The sequence below is a fragment of the Pelobates fuscus genome, chromosome 10, assembly GCF_036172605.1.
Source record: "Pelobates fuscus isolate aPelFus1 chromosome 10, aPelFus1.pri, whole genome shotgun sequence".
In the NCBI taxonomy this organism is placed as follows: Eukaryota; Metazoa; Chordata; class Amphibia; order Anura; family Pelobatidae; genus Pelobates; species Pelobates fuscus.
The window spans coordinates 146,399,511-146,426,168 of NC_086326.1; the positions used below are offsets into that span (position 1 = coordinate 146,399,511).

At 46.7% G+C, this 26,658-nt stretch overlaps 1 protein-coding gene and 1 pseudogene across 1 annotated transcript in view; one reads left to right on the plus strand and one right to left on the minus strand.

Moving 5' to 3' along the window:
• LOC134575157 (zinc finger protein 665-like) overlaps nt 1-26,658 on the minus strand; it is a 400,405-nt gene that overhangs the window by 132,451 nt on the left and 241,296 nt on the right. The window lies entirely within an intron of this gene.
• LOC134575172 (oocyte zinc finger protein XlCOF6-like) overlaps nt 2,093-26,658 on the plus strand; it is a 29,317-nt pseudogene continuing 4,751 nt past the window's right edge.

Genomic DNA, 26,658 nt, shown 5'->3' on the forward strand with positions numbered 1-26,658 from the left:
TATTCATGTGTTAAGTTTAACCTGGGTGATATGTATGCAGCATTCACTGATTGTTCGGTAGAATCACTCCATGCATTATATTGAGTGAAACTACCGAACAACCAGACCACCCAGGAATAAGTGTGCCTCCAATTACCGGTTGCAACAATGTTGTAATTGGCAATCCATGTAATGTATGCTTTGTCCTCTGGGTGGCCGCCATTCGGGAAACAAACACGTGGCGGCGGCCATCTTAAACTACCGAACAGCGGTGTTTTGCCGTCGAGTGTCTGGAACTGAAATCGGACACTCGACTAGGCAAACACGTCCGTTACAGAAGGGTACAAATAGAATTGGCTTTAATGACCACACACAAGCTTTTATGCAAGTCCCCATGCAAGGGGACATCCCACAGGGAGGGACATAATATAACCAATCAGTTACCGTAAAAACATAAAACACACCCAGCACAAACATACAATTCCCTCCCCTAGTCCTGGAGATAATCAAGTCTGATAAATTAATAACTTGATTATCTCCAGGCAGAAAAATTACAATTTTGCCCAACATTCAGAACACCTCTTTATACACTGGGTATCCCCACAAATAATATGTCCCCTGATAGACCCGATCTGGGTGACCAACATATTCAAATTTCACCCAGATCGGTACAGGTCTTCTCAAAAAGTGTGGAAGTCCTTTGTGACCGGCTAACCGTGTGCTGGCTGCCCAAAACAGTTCCAGGAGTTTGGGTGGTTTTGCCGGTCTATTCAGAAAAAGGGAAAAAAACGAACAATTACACCAATGGATTCCCCTGGCTCTTAGCAGCGATTATTCCCCTCATTCGTATGCACAAACTTACCGAATAGCGCTCTTCTAGCTATTTGGTACATATAGATCCAGCGTTCGTTTGTTTGAGACCGGTGTTCGGGAAGTCGAGTGTCCGATTTTAGTTCCAGACAGTCGACGACCAAGTCCCGCTGCCTTTGTTCGTCTGAAAAAAGATGGCCGCGGTTTTCCCAGCCACGGGGCGTTCGGTAGTACGAATGCTAGCTGCCCAGTTGAATCAAGCTTTGAAGTTTAATGAGCCATTGGGGTGGTCTTTGTTCGGTACTTCTACCGAATAAATAGGGAAGAAATATTGAAATAAAAGAGGGATTTCTTCACACTACTTATATATCCTACCATTACTTTGTGTCACTTTATCCCACTCCCTGTAGATTGTAAGATCGCTGGAGAACGTCTTCCTGTGCGTCCATTCACCTTGTTATAAAATCTTGATTGTTAGTCCACCCATTGTGCAGGGCTGCTGAATATGCTGGCGCTTTATAAATAATAAATGATGATGTATATAAAATGTATAAGAGGTAAATATATAGCCCCAGGTATATGCTGTGTAAATAATGGGTTTATTGTATCTGTATTGTATCTCGGGCTGCCTGATTGGCTTAATGATGACAAACACAAACCGGAATCAGATGATGGAGAGGATCCTGGATCTGACCCTGGAGGTCAACTACCTGCTGACTGGAGAGGTGATGGATTCTGGGAATGTCACAGCAACTACACACTTTTATCCTGTGCTTTAACATGGATATTCTGAGACTTATTATGGATACATTTGTGAAGTAGATATTGGGTAGATATTTAATAACATGTGATTAATACATCTATTATAGTAGCCAGTTAGACCCTGTGTCAATGTAGAAATAAAAACATATAGGATTGTGGGTCATTAGCGGTGCTGGATTGCAATACTGAGATTTGTGGAAATTTATTTTTTTTGGTGTTAGTCTGGTCACGGTATAAATGTGAGTATTATAAGACATGATTATAAACAGGTAGCCCTAGAATCATTTCTCAGCCCTGTGCACTATACAGGACTTTATGATGGAGAAGGCCGGCATCGCACACACAGACAGGGGTAGCAGTGACAGAGGTGTGTGGTAGAAGCACATACTAGCAGGATTCAGGTGATTCCCCTTCCAGGAAAAAGATAGTGAAACAACATTATAAATAACTCCAAGGTAACAAAGTGACGTTCTGTGTAACAAGTGAAGTATAGGCTTATAGGAGAGATCTTTCTAATACATGTTTCTTTATGTGTAGGATTACATTGTTGTGAAGAGATCTGATGATCCTTCAATACAGAGAAGCAATCCCTGTGTGTTTAGAGGATCCTGCAAGACCCAGAGCTCCAGCACGGTGTGTCCCTCACTGGTACATGAGGGAAACAATGAGCAGAACATCCTGGAACTGACCAATCAGATCATCCACCTGCTGACTGAAGAGGTGAGACTGCTGGGAATGGGTCATCATAGAGTAAAACCAAGGGATGTGATTGGATAAAGATGTTGGGATCTCACTGTCTGTTATTTCTTGTAGGTTTGGAAGCATTTAAAAGGGCAAAATGAAACTTACAAGGAACTGATGATGGAGAGTCACCACCCCCTCATCTCCTTGGGTGAGACAAAGTTTAATAAACATTGTGTTTGGTTATAGAGCAGATATCATTCACTTATATCATCAAACACCCGGTACACTGTGTGAGATCTGTAGTTATTATTTTGTAAGCTGCAGGAACAAAATTATTTCGTTTATTATCTTTTATATGGATCACAGAGATGATGTTATACAAGTCGCATGTGGTGGCCACTGAATGTTTGCAATTCCTATACTCCAGTAAGGCTGTTCTCTGAAGTCACTGGGAATTCTGATGGATTTAGCTACTAGTTCAGTCATGGGGTATTCTTCCTGGACAGTGCTGCCCGTTTCAGGAAAGTTGAGGCCTACTGGACTAGAAGCCATCCTGGTGTATCAGGCCTCGGCAAGTTCTACTGCATGCTAGGTAGAAATTCACATTTTTTTTAAATTTTTTTTAGAACTGCCTTTGGAGAAGAAAAACCGGAGAGAAATTTAAAATAAAATCTAACATTAATTGTAACACCAAGAATATAGTCTACATGCTTCAATGCCCATGTGGGAAACAATATGTGGGGAGAACCTTTAGAAAACTTAAAGAAAGAGTATTGGAACATCAAAATAATATTAGAAAAAAATCAACTAAACATATAGTACCTCTCCATTGTAATTCCTGCAACCAATTTGATTGGCAAAATTTTTCTTTCGTGGGCATTGAACATGTGGATCCCTACTGGAGGGGAGGAGATTTAACTAAAAAACTCTCACAGAGAGAAACATTCTGGATAAATAAACTAAAGACACTCCAACCTTGGAGTTTGAATTTGGATATTGACCTGTGGAGTTTTTTTGAAGATTAATTGTGGTTGTAAAAAAGTCTTGTACGGATGTCGCACTTCCTTTTCCTCATTTCATTTCTATGTAATTTCCAATATTCATATAAAGGCGCCATTAATGGATTTATTTCGAAAGATTGCATATATATAAACCAGTCCTCTAGGGGTATTAATATCAAATATCAGCAGTATAAATAATATGGCCAATCATTCATATTGGTATTAAACATGGGGCCCCTTTAAAAAACCTTAAAAAACTTTAAAAACTTTTTGAAAAATTCTAATGGGAAAACCCGTAAAAGTAGAAAAATGTGGAAATATCATAGAGAGTGAGATGAGTGGGAGGAGTGCGAACAAATACACATGTAGAAATGGGTTCCACCTTATGCACTTAATTACCAATATATTGTAGAAGAGTGACGTGTTAATATTGGGCTGTATGTACCCTCATTTGTCTGTCCTACACACACTCCCAAAATGAGAAACCAGTATGTAAGAAAGATGAAAATATATGGAGTTTCACCTTAGATTTCCATTTTGAATGTAATAATTCAGATGTATATACTTGTTTTATTGTATCTTTATTTTTATATTTTTTTATTTTTTTCATTTTATTATGATTTTTTACAACATAGTTTATAATATTCATGTATATATTTTTGATACATATGAATTGTTCAGCTTCCAGTAGAAATATAATGGATATTTGTATCCACAAATGTGCTATCCAGAGTCTTCTTTTAACTTCCTTCCCCCTTATATGTTTTGATTTGCCCATATATCTCCGGGAGAACTGAAGATTCATAATTGCCAGTCATTTCCGGGTATTTGGAACGCACGTCTGGAACGCAAGGGACGTGCGCACGTGATGACGTCATCGCGTCCAAGCAGGAAGTGCGGCCCGAACGGAGAAGAAACACCGGCCGGGAATAATTGAATAATGAACTCCGGGAGGGGATATATAAGAACGGGCGGGGGGGTATGTTTTTTATACACATTTCCTGTTGTGATTGATGCACCAAGTCCCTGAGGAAGTCCCATCTTAGGACGAAACGCGTAGGACGCCCAGTGGTGATATATTCAATGCTTTTAACTTATATGTAAGTTATTAAATTCTTTTTATACTTTACTCTGGAATTGCACTTTATTTTTCTCCATATACTTTCTCTTTTGAGCAAATACTCTGATTGACTGATGGGAGTGTGAAGAATCAGAAGAAAAAGATTTCACTCAAGGCTGATTTACATCTGAATTTGTGAGTGGCCAATTGTAAATTATAACACCTCACTTACTCCCACACAGTTAAACGCTATGTCTCTCCATTTTATCTGTATTTAGCAGATGATCCCCTATTCTATATTGCATTTGGAGAAGAAAATGTTGTTTGTTTCTCCTTTAAAAGAGTTAATCTGACAGATGTCGGAAACCAAGAAGGCCCTGCCTCAAGACAGAAAATATGCCTGAAAACCCAGGTATAGAAATTTCCAGTTCAAAAATCCGGGATTTGACACACACACAAAATACCCTAAGTCTTACAGAAACAAACGTTTCTGACGCCAGAGATGGCGGAAGGTTGCAAGGTTTTGTTCACAGATGAAGGGAGACCACTACAAAACCATGGATTCCTTCTCCAGTCCGAAAAAGATACCGATTTTAAATTTTTAGATGTTTCAAGACCAAGTTTCCTTGTCTCCTCCTACCGGTCGAAGTTAAAAATCCAAGCCCTTTGTTTCTGCATGGTCTCCCTATTGAGAAAGGTGTGGTAGAAAGGATTCTAACTTCCCAAGTATATCAAGGGGTATTCTCCCGGTTGTTCCTAGTCCCAAAACCGGACACGTTTTTTCGTCCAATCTTGGATCTAAAAGACCTGAACAAACTCGTTCCTTACCAACATGTCAGAATAGTGACTATAGCGTCTGTCACTCATTTCCTTCAAAAAGGAGATTTCATGGCAACTTTAGATCTAAAAGATACCTGCATATTCCTATGGATGTAAAATCAAGAATATACCTGAGGTTTGCTATTAAGAAAGTGAAAAGGGTCCATCATTTCCTTTTCAGAGACCTTCCATTCGGGCTAGCTTCAGCACCCAGGATTTTTACGTAGGTCCTCACTCCTGTCACCGCTTTTTTAAGGATGCAAGGAATCACCGTATAAGAGGCGCTATAGAGTAGGATGTGGCCTATACGCTAGAAAACCTGGAAGAACATGATTGGATTGTCACCTAGAAAAATCACACCTTACCCCTACGAGGTCTATCCTGTTTCTTGGGTTTTGATGGAGTCAGAGACTCGGTCGGTTCATCTCACAAGAGGAAAGAGAATGAAGATAAAGATTTTAATGATATACCTTCTTCGGTTGTCATTATGTTCGGTGATGAAAGCCATGCAGGTTTTAGGTCATCTGACCTCTACAATCCTAGCAGTAGATTGGGCCAGAGCAGATTCAAGGCTCTTACAGTGGGAAATTTTTGTCCAATGGTCAAAGAAAGAAGAAGACTTGAATGATTTAACGAGTATATCAGATCATACAAAAGAAAAGTTCTCGTTGGCTAGAGGAAAAAATCATTACAGAAGGCCTGTCTTTTCGTCACGGATCTTGGATTGTGATTTCTACAGACGCTTCAAATACTGGTTGGGGTGCTCACCTCCTGTATCGCTTATGACAGGGTGTTTGGTCGAAAAAGGAAACAAAGGAATCTTCAAAGTTCAAAGAGTTGTTGGCAGTTCTCTATGCTCTTCAGCAGTTCAAGGATTTCATTGTAAGAAAAGCTGTACAGATCCAGTTGGACAATCAGATTACGGTCTCCTACCTAAACGGACAAGGCGGTGCAAAAGTAGAACAATATTTCCTTTGCCCAAGGTTTATGTCCTTTCGAGGTGTAGACAACATGGTATCGGACGATTTAAGCAGATCAAAATGGTCCCAGAATAAGTGGTCTCTCAATCCAGAAATTTTCGCTCGTCTGGTGAAGAGATTCAGTCTGCCAGTCTTAGACCTTATGGCAAGAAGATCAAATGCAAAAGTAGGATAGTTTGCCTCCCTCTTCAAGGTAGACAAGCCGCTGGTAATGGATGGTCTTTCGATCCGGTGGGTATTTCACCTTACAATTTTCCCTCTGTGAGCCTTGTCCCAAGGATTCTGCAAAAGGTGACATCAGATCAAGCTCGTATGCTGGCCATAATACCGTACTGGCCAAAACGCAGCTGGTTCTCGGTTTTAAAGTAGATGGCTTTAAAGTACTGGATTCTCCCGGTGACACCAGATCTTCTGGAAAACAAGGGAATTCCAGTAGTAGTATTCAACATGTTCAGGTTGACGGCTTGGCTGCGGCAAGGCTAATTCTGCATAATAGAGGGCATTAAAGAAGAGCGGTTTCAGTTACTGTTAAAATCTACCAGAAGCTCTACCTCTTCTATCTACTTAAGAATTTGGACGCGATTTCTTCACTGATGCATATCTCATTGTTGCATAGGATCCTCTCCTTCTACTGATACTATCCTTCAATTTTGCAAGATGGTCTTGCTCAAGGTTTTAGTCTGCCTACCCTTAAGGTCCAAGTTTCAGCTCTCAGTCAATTTTTGGTGAAAAATGGGGCTTCTGATCCTCTCATTAGGAGAATTTTTTTAAAGCTGTTAGACTCGGAAAACCTCCTACGAAAATCTGTTTTCCCTCTTGGGATTTGTCTTTTAGTTTTGAAATCTCTGTGTTCTCAGCCTTTCGAACCTTTGGAAGCAGCTTCTTTGAAGGATCTATCCTTGAAAACAGTGTTTTTGGTGGCCATTTCTTCAGCTAAGAGGATAGGGGAACTCCAGGCCCTTTCTTCCTCTCCTGACTTTACAAAATCTCTTCCAGATAACGTGATTATATACCCTAAGCCTTCCTTTCTTCGGAAAGTCATCTCCTCCAAGGTTATCAACCAACCTATTTTTTCCTTCCTTTTATGGTCCATCTTTGCCGGATTGGAAATTTGATTGGAGCCAACTAGATGTGGGTAGGTCTATAAAAATCTACTTCGACCGCTCCTCTTCGTATAGGATGACTGATCATCGATTCGTGAATTTCTTTGGGAAATTTATAGGGCAGTTGCCTCCAAGGCCACTTTAGCTAGATGGCTGGTGGATACTATTTAATTGGCTTATGCTTCCTCGAATCTACCTTTTCCTGCCTCCTTGAAAGCTCATTCTAGTAGAGCTATGGCTGCCTCTTGGGCCGATAGAGCGTGTGCCTCTCCGGAAGATATATGCAAGGCGGCTTCCTGGTCTTCTTTCAACACTTTTGTCGAGCATTACAAACTAGACGTATTCTCTGCCTCTGACGCGGTTTTTGGGCACAAGGAGTTACAAGCTGTTATTGCCTAAATTCCCGCCCTTAGTGTGGGATCTCGATATATCCCTATTGTACTGCCACCATATGTCAGGAAAAACTGCAATTTTACTTACCGTAAATTCCTTTTTCCTTAATATGGTGGCAGTACATCACTCCCTCCCTTTATGTATTTATATATAGATTCTGAATGTTTTATGGATTCACTGAGGTGTTCTTGGTACGTATTGAGGTCCCTGGGTTGGTTGGGTCTCTTATACCTGGTAAGGGGAGGGACTTTTTATGTTAATTATTTCAGATGCTTGTCTAGAGAGAAGAGTACATCCCTATTCTACTGCCACCATATTAAGGAATTTACGGTAAGTAAAATTGCAGTTTTTCCATCCCCGTTACTAGTTTTTTTTTTGTACGAAAGCACCTTAGTAGCTTATCCAACGGCAGACATGCATTACTAGTTTGTGATCTATGATGGTTCCCAAGTCCTTTTCATTTAATGTTATCCCTAACTCAACACCATTTAATGTATAAGTGGCTTGGTGGTTCCTTATTCCAAAATGCATAAATAGAAAGGGTTTCTCCAACCCTTTTTTTTTTTTTCTTTGAAAACCGTATATAGTTGTGAAAAAGTCGATCTCGTGTATAAGTCGAGTGCAGTTTTGTGACCAAAAATTGTGAAATATGCTATGCCTCGTGGATAAGTCGAGGGTAAAACTTGGGGCTATGAAATTCTGTGATTTTTATAATTTTGTCCGATTTTACCTAGGTAAGATCCTGGAACATAATCCTGTATATAATTCATAGTGTGTGTTTGTATGAGTGTTTGTGTGTATATAATGCAGAGTTTTTGTGAATGCAGAGTGTGTGTGTTTGTGTAGTGTGTGTGAACTGGGTGGGGGGAGGGCATTTTTATTATTTTTTTTAAACTTTGGTGCTGGGACCTGGACATTTTTCGCGATCCATTGAAATAAATGTGACAGCAACCTGTTAGGGGGTTTGGAGGTTGTGCATAGTTTTCCTATGTCTATCACTATGTCGTTTTGTTCCTGGGCCTTGTTGAGGCCTAAATGCCTCCCTATCCATGACTTTAGTTGTAAGTATGAGTAGTTAGCTTTCTCTGGTAGGTTAAATTGCTGGGTGAGAAATGTAAAGTCAGCCAGACGGCCTTCTATTAGGATCTGCGATACATATCTTACCCCATGCCTGTTCCATAAATTGTGGTCAAACCCAGGGATAAGGACCCTGAACGCTTGAAGTGGTATAGCTGGGAGTGTACCCAAGGTCATTCCTTGAGTGTACCCAAGGAATCCAGGCCAGTGTGGGAATCGTCAATCCCGCTGCCTGGGCTGTTTCTATATGGTACCATGAGGGCGGATTGGTATAGTGGTATGAATTTATCAGCGTGCATAACATGGCCGCTTTATAGTATCGTGTCACATTTGGCATCCCCATTCCACCTTCCCTAAAAGGCTTATACATAACATCTGCTGCTACTTTAGAACGTTTCCCCTTCCATACAAAATGAGCCATACATCTTTGCGCTTCTGTAAAAAAGATTTTTGGTAATTTTATCTGAAGCGTGCGAAAGAGGTATTGCAGTCTAGGCAATACTAACATCTTGACTGCCGCAATTCGCCCCATCCATGAGACATACTTCTTTTCCCAGTTTTGTAATTGTTGTTTAATCGATCTGAGTAGTTTAACATAATTTGCTTTATATAATTGGTGTAGTTGAGGTGTAAAGTCTATACCTAGAAAAGTTAGATGATTGTGTCTCCAGTCATAGGGGTGTTTGGCTTGTAAAAGTTTAAGTTGTGGTTTGGGTATATTCATGCTCATGATTTGTGTCTTAGCGGTGTTGAGTTTGTAGTATGAGCATTTGCTAAATTCTTTCAATATACCTTGAAGCGCTGGAAGGGATGTCTCCGGCTTGGAGAGTGTAAGCATCACATCATCGGCAAAGAGGGTAATTTTATATATTCTCTCACCTATATCTATCCCATGTACTTTGGTTGAGTTCCGGATGTGTTGGGCCAGTGGTTCTAGTGCTAATATATAGAGCAGGGGAGATAAGGGACAGCCTTGTCTGGAGCCGTTTGTAATACATAGCGCTTTTGATATGAATCCCCCATTTGAGATTTTTGCTGTAGGGTTACCATAGAGCGCCGAAATTATAGTAATAAATTCTTCAGGAAACGCAAAGTGCCTAAGTGTTGTTTTCAAGTATTCCCAGTGCAGCCTGTCAAACGCTTTCTCAGCATCTAATGACATGACCACACTGGGTGTCTCTGTTGCCTGTATCAAGTGAAAAATGTTAAGCAGCTTCCTAGTTCCGTCCGACCCTTGTCTACCACGGACGAACCCCACTTGGTCGTCTGCTATGAGCCTAGGCATGAGGTCCCCTAGTCTGTTAGCATAGATTTTAGCAAGGATTTTCAGATCTGTGTTGAGTAATGATATAGGGCGCAGATTTTGACATTTATTGGGAGGTTTTCCTGGCTTTGGTAGAGTCGTAATATGTGCTAATAGCATTTCCTGTGGTACCACTCCTGTTGTTCGTATATGGTGATATAGTTTTTCTAAATATGGGGCTAGTAAATCAGAGAATGTTTTGTAGTATGTGTTTGTAAACCCATCCGGGCCAGGAGACTTCCCTTTGGGTAGTGTTTTAATTGTGGCTATAATTTCTTGTTGTGTAACTGGTTCAGTTAACATAGTTTTGTCCATTTTTTTGTAGCCGTGGCAATTTAGCTCTCTCTAGAAAGTCATCAATTTCAGGTTGTCGTGGTTGATATGTATGTTTATCATCTCTTAGATTATATAACTCGGCATAATAGTCTGCCAGCATGTCATTGATCATTTGTGGGTTATACATTTTATGGCCCTTTGAGTTTAGAAGGTATGGGATTTTGGCGTTTTGTCTTTTTTGCCTTAACATCTTGGCTAGCATCTTCCCCGCTCTATTGCCTTGTGTATATGATGTCTTCTGCAGTTTATGTGCTATGGACGCTGTAGTCTTTACGTGAACATCGTTTAATTGTCCTCTCAGGGCATCTATTTTTTGTTGTGTCACAGGGTTTGGGTCCTGAATCTGCGCGTTGGTTTCATCTCTGAGGGATTTTAGTAGGGAGATATACTCCTGTCTCGCCTGCTTATTTATATATGAAGCCTGGCTGATCATAAAACCCCTAATTACTGCTTTATGCGTTTGCCACAATATGGCCGCTGAGATATCGGGCGTGTCATTTATAGCAAAGAAGGAAGTTACTTATTTTTTAAGTCTGGCATGGACTCCTGGGTGTGACAGCAGACTGTCATTTAGTCGCCAGGGTGTGTGTCCCCTTGTTATAAATGAATCATTTAGAGTAAGCATGACCGGGGCATGGTCCGACCATACAATATTGCCTATTTCGCTATTTTGGGATTTCATTATTAAATCTCCAGTTATGAATATATAATCAATTCTGGTGTATGTTTTGTGCACTGAGGAATAAAACGAAAATTCCCGGTCGTTCGGATGATGTAATCGCCAGGCATCATATAGATTATATTCAGAAAGGATTTTCATAAGATCTGCTGCCTGTCTTCCCAGGAGCCCATACCTGGGTGAAGTTTCTTTTAATGTCGTGTCCAAGTTAGTCTGCAGTGTATGATTCAAATCCCCACAGACCAGAGGCGGCTCTAGACTTTATGAGGCCTTAGGCGAAACACAAACATGAGGCCCCACTAACAAAAAAGTGTCACATATACACATTGATGCACTGTCTACCTGTGTATGTGCCTGAGAGTGTGTCTGACAGAGAGTATCCTTGTGTGTGCGAATGTATGTCTCTGTGAGCATGTTTGCGTTTTTGTCTGAGACCCTATGTGTATGGGGTAGCTGATGGTGAGAGGGAGCGGGGGGTGTGATGGTGAGAGGGAGCAGGGGGTGTGATGGTGAGAGGGAGCAGGAGGTGTGATGGTGAGAGGGAGCGGGGGGTGTGATGGTGAGAGGGAGCGGGGGGTGTGATGGTGAGAGGGAGCGGGGGGTGTGATGGTGAGAGGGAGCGGGGGGTGTGATGGTGAGAGGGAGCGGGGGGTGTGATGGTGAGAGGGAGCGGGGGGTGATGGTGAAAGGGAGCAGGGGGGTGATGGTAATGTGAGCGGGAGCGGGGGTGATGGTAATGTGAGAGGGAGTAATGTGAGAGTGAGAGGAGGTAATGTGAGAGTGAGAGGAGGTAATGTGAGAGTGAGAGGGGTAATGCGAGAGTGAGAGGGGTAATGCGAGAGTGAGAGGGGTAATGCGAGAGTGAGAGGGGGTAATGCGAGAGTGAGAGGGGGTAATGCGAGAGTGAGAGGGGGTAATGCGAGAGTGAGAGGGGGTAATGCGAGAGTGAGAGGGGGTAATGCGAGAGTGAGAGGGGGTAATGCGAGAGTGAGAGGGGGTAATGCGAGAGTGAGAGGGGGTAATGCGAGAGTGAGAGGGGGTAATGCGAGAGTGAGAGGGGGTAATGCGAGAGTGGGGGGCTAATGCGAGAGTGGGGGGCTAATGCGAGAGTGGGGGGCTAATGCGAGAGTGGGGGGCTAATGCGAGAGTGGGGGGCTAATGCGAGAGTGGGGGGCTAATGCGAGAGTGGGGGGCTAATGCGAGAGTGGGGGGCTAATGCGAGAGTGGGGGGCTAATGCGAGAGTGGGGGGCTAATGCGAGAGTGGGGGCTAATGTGAGAGTGGGGGGTAATGTGAGAGTGGGGTGTAATGTGAGTGGGGGAGGCTGAGGGTGGTGACGGAGGGTTATGCTGAGGGTGGTGATGATGAGGGTGGTGGGGGGTAATGCTGAGGGTGGTGAGGGGCGATGCTGAGGGTGGTGAGGGGCGATGCTGAGGGTGGTGATGCTGAGGGTGGTGGGTGGTGAGGCTGAGGGGGGTGAGGGGGGTGATGTTGAGGGTGGTGGTGGGTGGTGAAGCTGAGGGTGGTGAGGGGTGATGCTGAGGGTGGTGGGAGGTGAGGCTGAGGGTGGCGGGGGTTTATGGGGGATGGTGAGGCTGAGGGTGGTGGGGGTGAGGCTGAGGGTGGGGAGGGGTGATGGTGGTGGGGGTGGGGGTGAAGCTGAGGGTGGTGGGGGGTGATGGTGGTGAGGCTGAGGGTGGTGATGGTGGGTGATGGTGGTGGGGGTGAAGCTGAGGGTGGTGGGGGGTGATGGTGGTGAGGCTGAGGGTGGTGATGGTGGGTGATGGTGGTGGGGGTGAGGCTGAGGGTGGTGGGAGTGAGGGTGGGGAGGGGGTGAAGCTGAGGGTGGTGGGAGTGAGGGTGGGGAGGGGTGATGGTAAGGGTGGTGGGGGGTGATGGTGGTGAGGCTGAGGGTGGTGATGGTGGGTGATGGTGGTGGGGGTGAGGCTGAGGGTGGTGGGGGGTGATGGTGAGGGTGGTGGGGGGTGATGGTGAGGGTGGGGAGGGGTGATGGTGGTGGGGGTGAGGCTGAGGAGGGGTGATGGGGGTGAGGCTGAGGGTGGTGGGGGGTGAATCTGAGGGTGATGGTGGTGGGGAGTGAGGCTGAGGGTGGTGGGGGGTGATGGTGGTGGTGGGTGGTGAGGCTGAGGATGGTGGGGGGTGATGGTGGTGGGGGGTGAAGCTGAGGGTGGTGGGGGTGATGGTGGTGGGGGTGAGGCTGAGGGTGGTGGGGGTGATGGTGGTGGTGGGTGGTGAGGCTGAGGATGGTGGGGGGTGATGGTGGTGGGTGGTGAGGCTGAGGATGGTGGGGGGTGATGGTGGTGGGTGGTGAGGCTGAGGGTGGTGGGGGGTGATGGTGGTGGGTGGTGAGGCTGAGGGTGGTGGGGGTGGTGGTGGGGGGTGAGGCTGAGGGTGGTGGGGGTGATGGTGGTGGTGGGGGGTGAGGCTGAGGGTGGTGGGGGTGAGGGTGGGGAGGGGTGGTGGGGGGTGAAGCTGAGGGTGGTGGGGGTGATGGTGGTGGTGGGGGGTGAGGCTGAGGGTGGTGGGGGTGATGGGGAGGGGTGGTGGGGGTGAGGCTGAGGGTGGTGGGGGTGATGGTGGTGGGGGGGTGATGGTGGTAGTGGGGGTGAGGCTGAGGGTGGTGGGGGTGAGCCTGAGGGGGGTGGGGGATGATGGGGAGGGAGAGCCTACCTTTCCCTGGTGGTCCAGTGGGCTCCCTGGTGGTCCGGTGGCCACTGCTCACGGTCTGCAGCTCCTCAGAGCTGCAGACTGTGTAATCTCGCGAGATTTCAGAGCGTTGCCGTGGTAACCCGCGGCAACGCTCTGATTGGCCAATTCTCGCGAGTCACATGGTCTGCAGCTCTGCACACTGCGGAGCTGCAGACCAGTGTCTGCGGTGGCTGGCCGGGCAGCCAGGAGGGGCCTCGCACCCGGCGGCATACCGGGCAAGCCGCCGGGCCCCCTCCTGGTGTCAGGTCCTCGGTCACTGACCGAGGACCTGACACACTCTGCCCACAGGCGGTTTAGGCGGCCGCGAGGCCCCCGCCAGCGCGAGGCCTTAGGCGGCCGCCTAAACCGCCTAATTAGAGAGCCGCCTCTGCCACAGACTATTGTGGGTGTTTGGTATTCTGTTGGGATCTTGGACAAAACTCTGTGTAGATATGCCTTTCGGTTCTCATTAGGCCTATATATTCCTACTAGATTATATATTTCATTATTAAGTTTGCATTGTAAAATGAGGTATCTTCCCTGTGCATCTTTTTTGAGGTGTAATAGTAGGCTATCTATATAACGAGAATAGTGCCTTAAGCCACGTAAATGGAAGGAACTACTTCCAGTACACCCCAAGATGTGAATATTTCACATCCAGTCTCTCAGAGACAGATTGTATATAGGTTTATATCCCTTACCCAGTTCCCTTTCTCGTTCCCCAAATCGGCCATTTCATTCCCGAAACAAGACAGCTCATTATTCATATCCACGAGTAGTAACTCATGTAGAGTACAATATGGAACTTGCCAACACCATACAAAGCACCACCTAGGGATGTATACGAGCATACACTTATATAACCCTGTGATAGTATGAAAATATATTCCATTAATGCGCGGGGGCTGAATACCCCGCATAAAAGGAGACTTCTGATAGAAGAAGCAAAAAAACAGAGCTCAGTGTAGCGGATTGGTACCGGGCTGTCCCACAACATGTATGAGAATAAGTGTATTTGGTCATATTGCTGGTTTAATGTGTGTGAACATGTATAGAAATCATGGTATCCGGTTATATTGACAGTTGAATGTATGTAAAGAACTGTATTCCTCTGGTTGTTCGGTAGAATCATTCAAATAAAACAAGGGAATGAAACTACCGAACAACCAGACCACCCTGTGTAAAGTGTGCCTTCAATTACCGTTTGCAACAATGTTGCAAACGGGTAATTACCTATTCATGTAGTGTGGTCTTTGTTCTCTGGGTGGCCGCCATTCGGGATGCGAACACTTGGCGGCGGCCATCTTGGACTGCCGAACAGCGGTGTTTTGCCGTCGAGTGTCTGGAACCGAAATCGGACACTTGACTAGGCAAACACCGCTGAGACCTCCAGACTCCTAATACTTCGTGGGGAAACTACCGAACGGCCCGCCGTTCGGTAGAAAGAACCCCACAAACTAGGGGATTCATCCGAATCCCCGTCAGGCCACTTAACAGTAATATTTCACCCCTTTGCATTCGCCTGTTTGTGACCGACCGCAGGGCCAGAATACATGGAACTGTTTTCGGATACTTTACCTCTGCGGTCGGTCCAAACTTCAAAGTCCCATAACTCCCGAACGCTTTATCCGAATGGGCTAATTTTAAAGTATGTTGGTCCCCCAGAATAGAGCTATCTGGGGGATGTTGGATTTGTGGATGTACCCCAAGTATTTAGGGTACATCCAAAACTCGGGGAAAACTGTGTACACGATAAGGGGATTATGATGCTAGAGGAGGGGAGGAGATCTGTGGGAGGTTACTGCTTGAAGATTGGATAATGTCTTAAGTGATAGAACCTCCTCCCTTGCATGGGAGAGGGCTTTATAAGGAGCTGTGAAATAAAGCCAGTCAGTTCTACTCCTGAAACTGTGTGTCGTCCAGTTATTGGGATTGCGATGGGGATATTGCTGTATTACTCTACCTGCTGGAAACCTTGCCTGTGGACTTAACATCACCTTGTTCCTGAGCCTCACTGGGATCTCTGGTGGAGAATAGCTGTGCAAGATCGGCTCTCCGCTACATTGGTTGGCAGCGCTGGGATCCAAACTCACCGAGGAACAAGCGTAAATGGAGTACGGATGGAGATTGATTTTTCTGCGCTAAAACGCTCCACGCTAAAGGACCTCCTAGAGGCAAGGGGTATACAAGCCAGCAATAAGAAGAAAGCGGTACTTGTTACAGAACTCATGGCAGAGTACAGAATGGAGGGCGATTCAGCTCCGGCACAGAGGGAGCCGGGAGGAACACCACAAGGATCGGAATTCCAGAGGCAGGTTCAGTTCAGGCTATCCCTTTATGGGGAAAACCCCCCAGCAGAAGTTATTACCAGGACAATGTCCGAAGTACAGGAATTCGTCCTAAGGACACAGGCGACAACCGTTCCAGAACAAAGCTCTGCAAGTAGTGTGCCACAGGAAGGTAAGCCTAAAATACCGTACCAGGCTTTTAAAACATATGTGGAGGCAGAGGAAGATATAGACGCTTTCCTGCAAGACTTTGAGAGACTGTGCGCACTGCATAAAATTAACGCAGAGGACTGGGTACCTATTTTGGCCGGAAGGTTAACCGGGAGGGCAGCAGAGGCATATCGGACTGTACCTAATGACGAAATAAGGAATTACAGTAAAGTGAAAGAAATTATACTCGCCAGGTATGCTATAACACCCGAGGCATACCGGCGGAGGTTCCGGGATCTAAAGAAAGCAGAGAAGGACTCGCACGCAGAGTGGGCATGCCGATTACAGGGGGCAGCACTCGGGTGGGTGCAAGCTAGCAAGGCACGTTCTATGGAGGATGTAATACAGATGTTGCTGATGGAGCAGTTCTATGAGGGAATACCCAGTGAGGTCCAGGAATGGGTAAGAGACAGAAACCCTACTTCCCTCACAGAGGCTGCTAGAAAAGCGGATGACTACCTGGATGCACGCAGGCCACAAAAACCTGCAGCTCCAAAAGCAACCTTTAAAACATTCGGGGGAACCGCCTACACCCCAGCTCCACCGAGACCACCACCACCACCGCCCGCTGCACAGCCCCGGTTCCGACAACCCACCGCTGGCCCCTGTCATCACTGCCAGAAGTGGGGACATTATAAAAGGGAATGCCCACAGCTGCGGGACCGTTCCACCTGGATTCGTCCAGGCCCACCTCCACCCAGGGCGGCCGCAGCCCACCACTACCAGGACCTAGTTGCCACCCCGTATGGTTCCGCAGCCCCCATTACCACTGTGGAACAATGGGAGGTACTACACGAGGCAGATCCTGTCCAGGCCAATGTGGACAATCTACGGCACCATCGACAGACCGTATATCTGAATGGTACAGCAGTCCGGGGGTTAAGAGATTCGGGAGCCACCATCACGTTGGTACAAAGCCTCCTGATTTCAGATCAGGCAAAACTAAACAAAACTGTTGCCGTCCGGGTAGCTGGGGGAGCAGTGTACCGGCTACCTACAGCAAGGGTACATTTACATTGGGGAGCGGGGGCAGGGGAAGTGGAGGTGGGGTTGATGCCGCATTTACCGGCGGAGGTTTTATTGGGGAACGATCTGGGGAGGCTCACGTCTGCTTTTGAGCCCCAGTCGCCCACCACAGGGGAGGTCAACCCTGTAGTCACCCGACAACAGGCCCGCACACAGGACCACAACACACTGCCGGAGGTCCAGGTAAGCAACCCTACTCCCCCTCTAGAATGTGTCCCCTGGGCCCCCCCTAATGAATTTGTAGCGGAAGTTGCAACAGACCCCACGCTTCAGGTGTATAGGGACAAGGTTGTCACGGGTCTCCCCGGGGCGGAGGGAGAGAGGTTTATCTGGGATAAACAACTTTTGTACAGGGAAACAAACAAGCAGATTACGGGGTCAGACCCGATAGCGAGGAGACAATTAGTGGTACCGCAGCGGTACCGGGCTGAATTACTCCGGATAGCGCATGATATTCCGCTATCCGGACATCTAGGGGTTAGTCGCACCAGGTACAGACTAACCCAGAGTTTCTTCTGGCCAGGGATTAGCCAAGAAGTACGCAGGTATTGCACGACTTGCGATACCTGCCAGAGAGTGGGAAAAAGGGGAGATCGCAGGAAAGCTAAACTTCACCCCTTACCCATAATAGAGGAACCTTTTAGCCGAATAGCGGTGGATCTGATAGGCCCCCTCAATAAAGTTAGCCCGTCAGGAAAAAGGTATATTTTAACGGTAGTAGATTATGCCACCAGGTATCCAGAGGCAGTGGCTCTGACCAACATCCACGCGGAAACGGTCGCGGATGCCCTCATGCGGATATTCTCCCGGATGGGATTACCCAGGGAGATTATCTCGGATCAGGGTACCCAGTTTACCGCAGAGTTCACCCAACACCTCTGGAGGATCTGTGGCATTAAGCCTATTATCAGTGCCCCTTACCACCCCCAGACGAACGGGCTCTGCGAACGATTCAATGGCACCTTGAAGCAGATGCTCCGAACCTTCGCAGAGACCCACAAGGACTGGGAACGATTCCTACCGCACCTCCTATTCGCATACCGGGAGGTGCCGCAGGAATCCACAGGGTTCTCCCCGTTTGAATTATTGTTTGGGAGGAGGGTCCGAGGCCCATTAGATCTTATTAGAGAGCATTGGGAGGGAGACCGGAGCACAGATGGCACCCCCATCATACCATATGTGTTGGCCTTTCGGGACCGCCTAGAGGCGCTGACCAAGACGGTAAGGGAAAACCTTCAGGAGGCCCAGACCCGCCAGCGCACATGGTATGATCGGGGGGCCAGGGACCGTAGCTTTCAGGTCGGGCAGAAAGTACTAATTTTAAAACCTGTCCGACATGATAAGCTACAGGCCGCCTGGCAGGGCCCATATAAGGTGGTGGAGCAAAGATGTGACACCACCTATATTATCGGCCCCTGCACAGGGACTGGGGGGCGACGCATGCTCCATGTGAACATGCTGAAACCCTACCACGAGCATACTGAGGAGGTAACCGCCATATGTGCCCCTAACACGGAAGAGTTTGACAGCTTACCCCTCCCCGATTTGCTGGGGGATGGGCAGTTGTCCGGGGATTTAGGGGAGGTTGCGCTGGGAGATCGGCTGAGCCCACAGGAGCGGATCGAGGTACAGCAACTATTAGAAGAGAAACGCGACACGTTCTCTAATGTACCTGGATACACGCCTCTGGCAACTCACCGGGTCGAGACCCCAGGGCAACTACCCATGCGCCAGACGCCATACCGCATCCCAGAAGCGGTACGGGCAAACATGCGTAAGGAGATCGACGAAATGCTCCAACTGGGGGTGATTGAACCCTCAGACAGTCCTTGGGCATCTCCTGTAGTCCTCGTACCAAAGCGAGACGGTACGACCCGCTTCTGCGTGGACTATAGGAGATTGAACGAGAAGACTGTATCCGACGCCTATCCGATGCCCCGGATAGACGAGTTACTGGACAGAATGGCCAGGGGTCAATACCTCACCACTATTGACTTGTGTAAAGGGTATTGGCAAATCCCCCTGGCCCCAGACGCCATCCCGAAGTCGGCCTTTGTCACCCCATTTGGCTTGTACCAGTTTAAGGTCATGCCATTTGGGATGAAAAACGCCCCAGACACCTTCCAAAGGATGGTGGATCGACTCCTGGATGGATTTCAGGACTATACCTGTGCCTACCTGGACGATATTGCCATTTTTAGCAATACGTGGCAGGAACATTTAGCTCACATAGGAGCGGTGCTAGATAGGATAAGGGAAGCAGGTTTGACCTTGAAGCCGGCCAAGTGTAGTATCGGAATGGCTGAGGTACAATACCTGGGACATAGAGTAGGGTGCGGTAAACAGAAACCCGAACCCGCCAAAGTAGAGGCTGTAGCCCAGTGGCCCACCCCTAGGACTAAGACCCAGGTTTTAGCGTTTCTAGGGACAGCAGGGTATTACAGGAAGTTTGTTCCCAATTATAGCGCCCTGGCCAAACCCCTCACTGACCTGACCCGTAAGAACCTTCCCCGCCAAGTAAACTGGACCCCGGAGTGTGAGCAGGCATTCCAACAATTGAAAAATGCACTGATAAATGCCCCTGTCTTGGCAGCTCCCAATCCAACTAAACGTTTTCTTGTTCACACAGACGCTTCTATGTTTGGATTGGGGGCAGTACTGAGTCAAGTCGGGGCCGATGGCGGAGAACATCCAGTGGCTTACATCAGTCGCAAACTGTTACCTCGAGAAGTAAGCTACGCCGCCATCGAAAAGGAATGCCTGGCTGTGGTGTGGGCCCTAAAGAAACTGCAACCCTATTTATATGGACAGCCCTTTTCCTTGCTCACGGATCACAACCCGTTAGTCTGGCTGAACCGGGTGGCTGGAGACAACGCCAGGCTGCTGCGCTGGAGTTTGGCGCTACAGCCTTTTGACTTTAATATCCAGTACCGGCCGGGTAAGCAGAATGGAAATGCTGACGGGTTGTCAAGACAAACTGACTTAGAGAAATGATCCGTGAGCCCCCGGACATCCCCAAGCCGATCCGTGTTGGATCAGACTGTGTATGCCGGCTTGTGGGCAAGGGGGAGCAGTGTAGCGGATTGGTACCGGGCTGTCCCACAACATGTATGAGAATAAGTGTATTTGGTCATATTGCTGGTTTAATGTGTGTGAACATGTATAGAAATCATGGTATCCGGTTATATTGACAGTTGAATGTATGTAAAGAACTGTATTCCTCTGGTTGTTCGGTAGAATCATTCAAATAAAACAAGGGAATGAAACTACCGAACAACCAGACCACCCTGTGTAAAGTGTGCCTTCAATTACCGTTTGCAACAATGTTGCAAACGGGTAATTACCTATTCATGCAGTGCGAACACGTGATGCGAACACGTGGCGGCGGCCATCTTGGACTGCCGAACAGCGGTGTTTTGCCGTCGAGTGTCTGGAACCGAAATCGGACACTTGACTAGGCAAACACCGCTGAGACCTCCAGACTCCTAATACTTCGTGGGGAAACTACCGAACGGCCCGCCGTTCGGTAGAAAGAACCCCACAAACTAGGGGATTCATCCGAATCCCCGTCAGGCCACTTAACAGTAATATTTCACCCCTTTGCATTCGCCTGTTTGTGACCGACCGCAGGGCCAGAATACATGGAACTGTTTTCGGATACTTTACCTCTGCGGTCGGTCCAAACTTCAAAGTCCCATAACTCCCGAACGCTTTATCCGAATGGGCTAATTTTAAAGTATGTTGGTCCCCCAGAATAGAGCTATCTGGTGATGTTGGATTTGTGGATGTACCCCAAGTATTTAGGGTACATCCAAAACTCGGGGAAAACTGTGTACACGATAAGGGGATTATGATGCTAGAGGAGGGGAGGAGATCTGTGGGAGGTTACTGCTTGAAGATTGGATAATGTCTTAAGTGATAGAACCTCCTCCCTTGCATGGGAGAGGGCTTTATAAGGAGCTGTGAAATAAAGCCAGTCAGTTCTACTCCTGAAACTGTGTGTCGTCCAGTTATTGGGATTGCGATGGGGATATTGCTGTATTACTCTACCTGCTGGAAACCTTGCCTGTGGACTTAACATCACCTTGTTCCTGAGCCTCACTGGGATGTCTGGTGGAGAATAGCTGTGCAAGATCGGCTCTCCGCTACACTCAGATATTATATGTGTGCAGGAGACACATTTCGTTCACAACCGAGTACCTAGTTTTGCTATTAGAGAATATCCTACACAGTACCACTCCACACACACATCTAAATCAAGGGGGGTCTCAATTCTTGTGCATGCTTCTATATAATTTTTATTATTTTTAATATTTATTTTATTTAATATTTATTTTTGTCCCCCCTCCCTGCTTTGGGGGGGGGGAGGGCGGACCATTAGGGATTAAGGGGGTTAGCAGCCCCCCCCTCCCTATCTTAATCCCTCATGGTCCAGTGGCATGGGCTGTGCAGGTCAGCTCCCTTCACCTCTGTGCAGCTCCCCTGTCAGCTCCCAGTGTAAATCTCGCGGTCTGCGTGCCGCATTGCCACGGTTACCCATGGCAATGCTCTGACAGCCGCGGGTGTCGCAAGATTTACACTGGAAGCTGACAGGGGAGCTGCACGGAGGTGAAGGGAGCTGATCGGACCTGCTGCAAAGGTATGTAACAGCTTGCTGCCAGCCCCAAACAGGACCGCCGGGCTTGTAATGAGCCTGGCGGTCCTGGTCTGTATTATGGCAATGTAAAAAATGTGCAGAAAAACTTGACTTATACTCGAGTATATATGGTAATGTACTATTGGCATTATTCTTTAACCCCCTTTCCTACACACATGCTAAACGACATTTTAAAATAAGTATCACTTAGTTTAGCCTGGGGCTGGATTAAGATAATTGTGATTTAGGGAGCTCAACCCAAATACCCAGGAAAATTATAGTATGGATAACTGTGCAGTAGTAACTTGGCGGCAAACTAAAGTTTTACACCAGGGGGGTCACTCATATCCTTAAATTACAGAGCAAATTGTCAGAAACAAAAGTTGGCTCACCCCTGTATTCAATGGCTGTGTGACAGAGCTAAATAAAACAGTAAAATAATGCCAGTGAGTAGCAGTACTTGTAGAGGGAGATTTCCAGCCGAGAAAGTGCCATGGGGGAGAGAATGGAGGCTTCCGGGGGACCAAAATGCTGGTTAAGCCCCAAAATGACCGCCATAAATCTCGCGGTCACGTGAGATCCTAGATGGCTGCTGTAGCGGAGCTCCAATACCACGACTAGGTATCTCCGCTATTCTTTCCTCGAAGCTGAAAGAAGCACTGTAATAATCCAATATCCTCTTCCCCCCCCCCCCCCCCCCCCCCCAGCAACCAGACGACACATAGTTCTGGGAGTCAACTGATTTTAAAGAGCAAAACTCAGCCTTTTATGCACAGACCCTGGGCGATAATTGAGTTAAATACTGGTAAGCTAATTATCTCCCAGGAAGAGAGAGCCCAAGTTGTCCAAATAGCGCTTAGATCCATGCAGTGTAGGGGAAACGCCACCGTGTTAAAGTTCCAAACGGCCGCACACGTTGTCCTATGCCCAAAATAGTTCCAGGGCGTTTGGTGCTTTTGCCGGTCAACTTTCAAGAGCTCCTGCATCTGCAATATGGGGTCCTCCACCTGGCTCTTAGGTAGCGTTTGTTCCCCTTAATCTCAGGCACCATCCTTCCAAAAAGTGCTCTCCTGGCAGCATGCAAAGTAGTTTCAAACCCCGGACTTACTATTATTGTGTGGTTTCACAAATTCAGGAATAAAGTTAATTGTGAACTTTTATCACTATTTTAACTTCCTATGAAGACATAAATGCTTGTGTGTAACTCTGGGCATGCACATCGCGTCTCCAATACTCCTCTATTAGAAATATTGTACTGGGTCATTGCTGGAGAAGGCCATGCCTCCTCGATGACCAAGCAGAGAGATGAGCAGCGCAGAGGGAGTTTAATCGCTGGAGAAAAGCTTTATTTTATTACATTTATTGGAAAAAGGGGGAGACCTATATATACCAAAAACGGGGGCACTTTAGCATTAGGTATACAAACCTAACGATAAAGTGTTCCTTTTTAAATATCATACTGTGGATGACCTTCCTACAGGCACTTAGTGTTGTCATTAAAGTCCATAAACTATAGCAGCATTTCCTATCTGGGTCGGTTCATTGTTATGGATTAATTAGGACTCTCCATTAGAGTAATTAGGGTATTGCATATAGGATTTTATTGACTAATATTCGTCTTCTTTATAATCCTTATTCGAATTATAAATGGCCAGAATTGTTTTAATTCAGGGACACTGGTGGGATACCATGTCTCTTTTCTGGTTATAAAACACTCTGAATATTGGCCAAGATATTGCTCAGTCTAATCGATTGTCTGGTTGACCGTCTCACCTAAAATATTATTCTGCAGTGACGGCTGCATATTCTCTGATGGACTATAGTGCCTCGTTTCCACTGAGCGGATCGGTTCGGTACGGTTAGCTATTTTGGGTGTTTCCATTATGAAAGCGGTCCATACAAGCGAACCGTACCGCTCCATTCAGGGTCCTGCTTCAGATGTAGGGCCATAGAAAATGGGACGGTTCGGTTAGGGCAGAGCTACTGGCGTCATATGATACATTCCACTGATTGGCAGATACGTTTTTATTTGTCGTTCCACATTCTGTAGTATGTCATATGACAAACACGCAAATAACCGCAATTCATGAATACGAAGGAATATTGTATTGAATGCAAATAACCTACTCTATACACAAAATGCACAGAAGGGGGAAAAAAAACATAAAAAATAGAAATGGAGATATTATAAAATATGATATTGATAAATAAATACACCAATACTATACTTAGTGCTGTATAAGTTTGAAGGTGGGGGAGATTGGAAAATATTGGATTGGAAAAAAAAGAAATCGTTAGAGGACACAGGTTTTTTTTCCGCACTAATCTGACGCCGCGTTACGCATTTTTTTAAAACCACGTATGGCCTCTGCCGGTCCGACTTGCAGTGGAAACGCTCACCTAAATATACCGGACCATTCTAATCCCTCCAAACTGTACCGACCCGAACTGTTCCGCTCAGTGGAAACGAGGCATAGGTGGACACGTCAGCATGTTCGTCAGGAGTTGTTGTGAAAGGAGGAATAAATATACTTTCCCAGAAAATGCACTCAGAGGACTTTGTATTTTGTGCAATCAATATTCTTTTATTGGGAAAAGGTGTCATTTATTGTGTAACAGTGGCACACATTAAGGTCGACGTTTCACTCCCTCGTCGACTTTTTTCAAGACAGCCTTACATAAACATAAAGCAAATTATATAGGGTGCAAAACAGGAAGTGATCATGCAACAAAGTTCCATAAATTTGCATAACTAATTGCATGAAAAAAACTATTATGCGCAACACCTGAACAGTGTCTGATTCACTAAATATTGCTAAAATGGTAAGAGAAATAGGGTAGAGAGAGCCTGAAGGCAAGTGTATTCAGATAACCCAGGGATAGCTAGACAGAGCTAGTGAACCCCCGAGTGAAATGCAGAAATAATCCACATGAAGTGCTAACGTTAAATATTGGGGCCGTGACTTAGAGATAAATATAAATCTTTTAATTGATATATAATTAAGCAATTAATAACACTAATATTTTTTTTTAAAGTTCTTGGTATTATAGTCGAATATGTGGATAGAAAATACACGAAACGTTGTGATATTAAGTGTATATTAAGGGGGGTGGGGCCGGACCGCCATGCTGACCGGTCGCATGCAGGAGAGGCTCCGGAGAAATCTGGCCTCTTAGGCTGCACTCAGAAGATACTGACCCAAAACAAACCCACGAGATACCCACGCAGCCACGGCAGGGGTAGCAGACCTTGAGATCGGGAGTTTCAGACCCCCTGGAGGGGGCACGAAGCTTTGGGGGCTGCGGCCTACTCAAGAGAGGAGCGAGGTGGACGGCCGCCACCATGCCTCCCTCTCCAACTGCCACACGCTGACTTCCTGAGTCGCCAGCCGGTCCCGTTCACCCCCCCCTTTGGACCAGGGGGGTCATCCCGGTCCCCACTGGGGAGAATTCGAGCTATGAGGAGCCTAACACCCAAGGCCTACTGTGCAAAATGGCGGTGACCCAAGGCACCTCACCTACTGCTCCTGCACCACGGAGTCCATTAGAGCTCAGGGCCGCCACTGACCCCGGCGGGAACCCTCACAGCGGGTCTGATGACAAAACAAGCAGGGGAGCTGTGAGCAAGCTACCCGGCACAAGCTCCAAATCTTGAACACTACAACAAGACACCGGCCCTCGAGGCACACCCAAGATGGCGGCCGATTACTCACCCTATACATAAAGTCTGTCTCCGAGCTCTGACGCCATCAGGATACTGCCACAATCTCCCTACAAAGACGCAAAGCATAACATCGGCACTGCTGGCGCTTGCCTTACCTCAGCTGCCAGTCCCAGCAGGGTGTATGGCGCCGGAGAGGGGACCACTACTGAAGGGGAGGCCTCGGCAAACAGCTGGCACTATTCCTTCCCCTCGCCGACCTTGGAGTCCCCGGAGGCTCCAATTAAAGCTGCATCATGGGAAGACACAGCAGCACAGAACACACTCGGTGAATGCAACTCACACAAAGCCAGAAGACAGAGCGGATGGAGGATCTGCTGGGTCGGGGAACGGAAAGCTTGCTATATGGGCCAAAGCTTGCTATATGGGACTATGCCCTATCTATAGACAGTATTAGAAGTGGGGTGGCTCCTATTCTACCATCCTCTCTTTTTTACCTATATCACCCATTAAGCTGTCCACTCTTGTGACACACTGCATATTTCCATCTATGTTCAGAGTCTTTTTTCTGAAGAGTAACCCTGCAGTTAGTCATATATTTGGTCCTCCTCTCTGCGCTGGACACTTTTGGCACTCAAATGTCGGTATGCACTGATTGATCCAGATGCTATAACTAACATGCATAGGCAAAACAGGCTCTCTCTACAACTGCTTTATGCTCACAATGATATGAGTTATATAGTTCAGACTAGAAACCTGTGTTTAACTGTCTCACCCATGCAGGCACAGTCTCTGTCTCCCTCTTCATTGCTCTTTGGTTATGTTTAGTTTTTATCTTTTGCTCCCCTTCCCTTGACTTACTAGTCTTACACCACGCAAATTGTCCTAGCGTGTTTTACACCACTTATAAGCACCAAGATGTCAGTTCCAGTACTTAAAGCTCTACCAGCTATTGTTCTAGAATTCACTGACAAAATAGAGTTCTACTCTAGACATGTATGCATGCTAGCATAAACAGTGCAGAATATGTAACTACAGACCTGACTCCCAGGGCCAATACTATAAACATGTGTACCTTCTATGTAATCGACTAGCATTTCCACAGGGCCGATTGCATGATACCTAGCATGTACCCAAACAGAC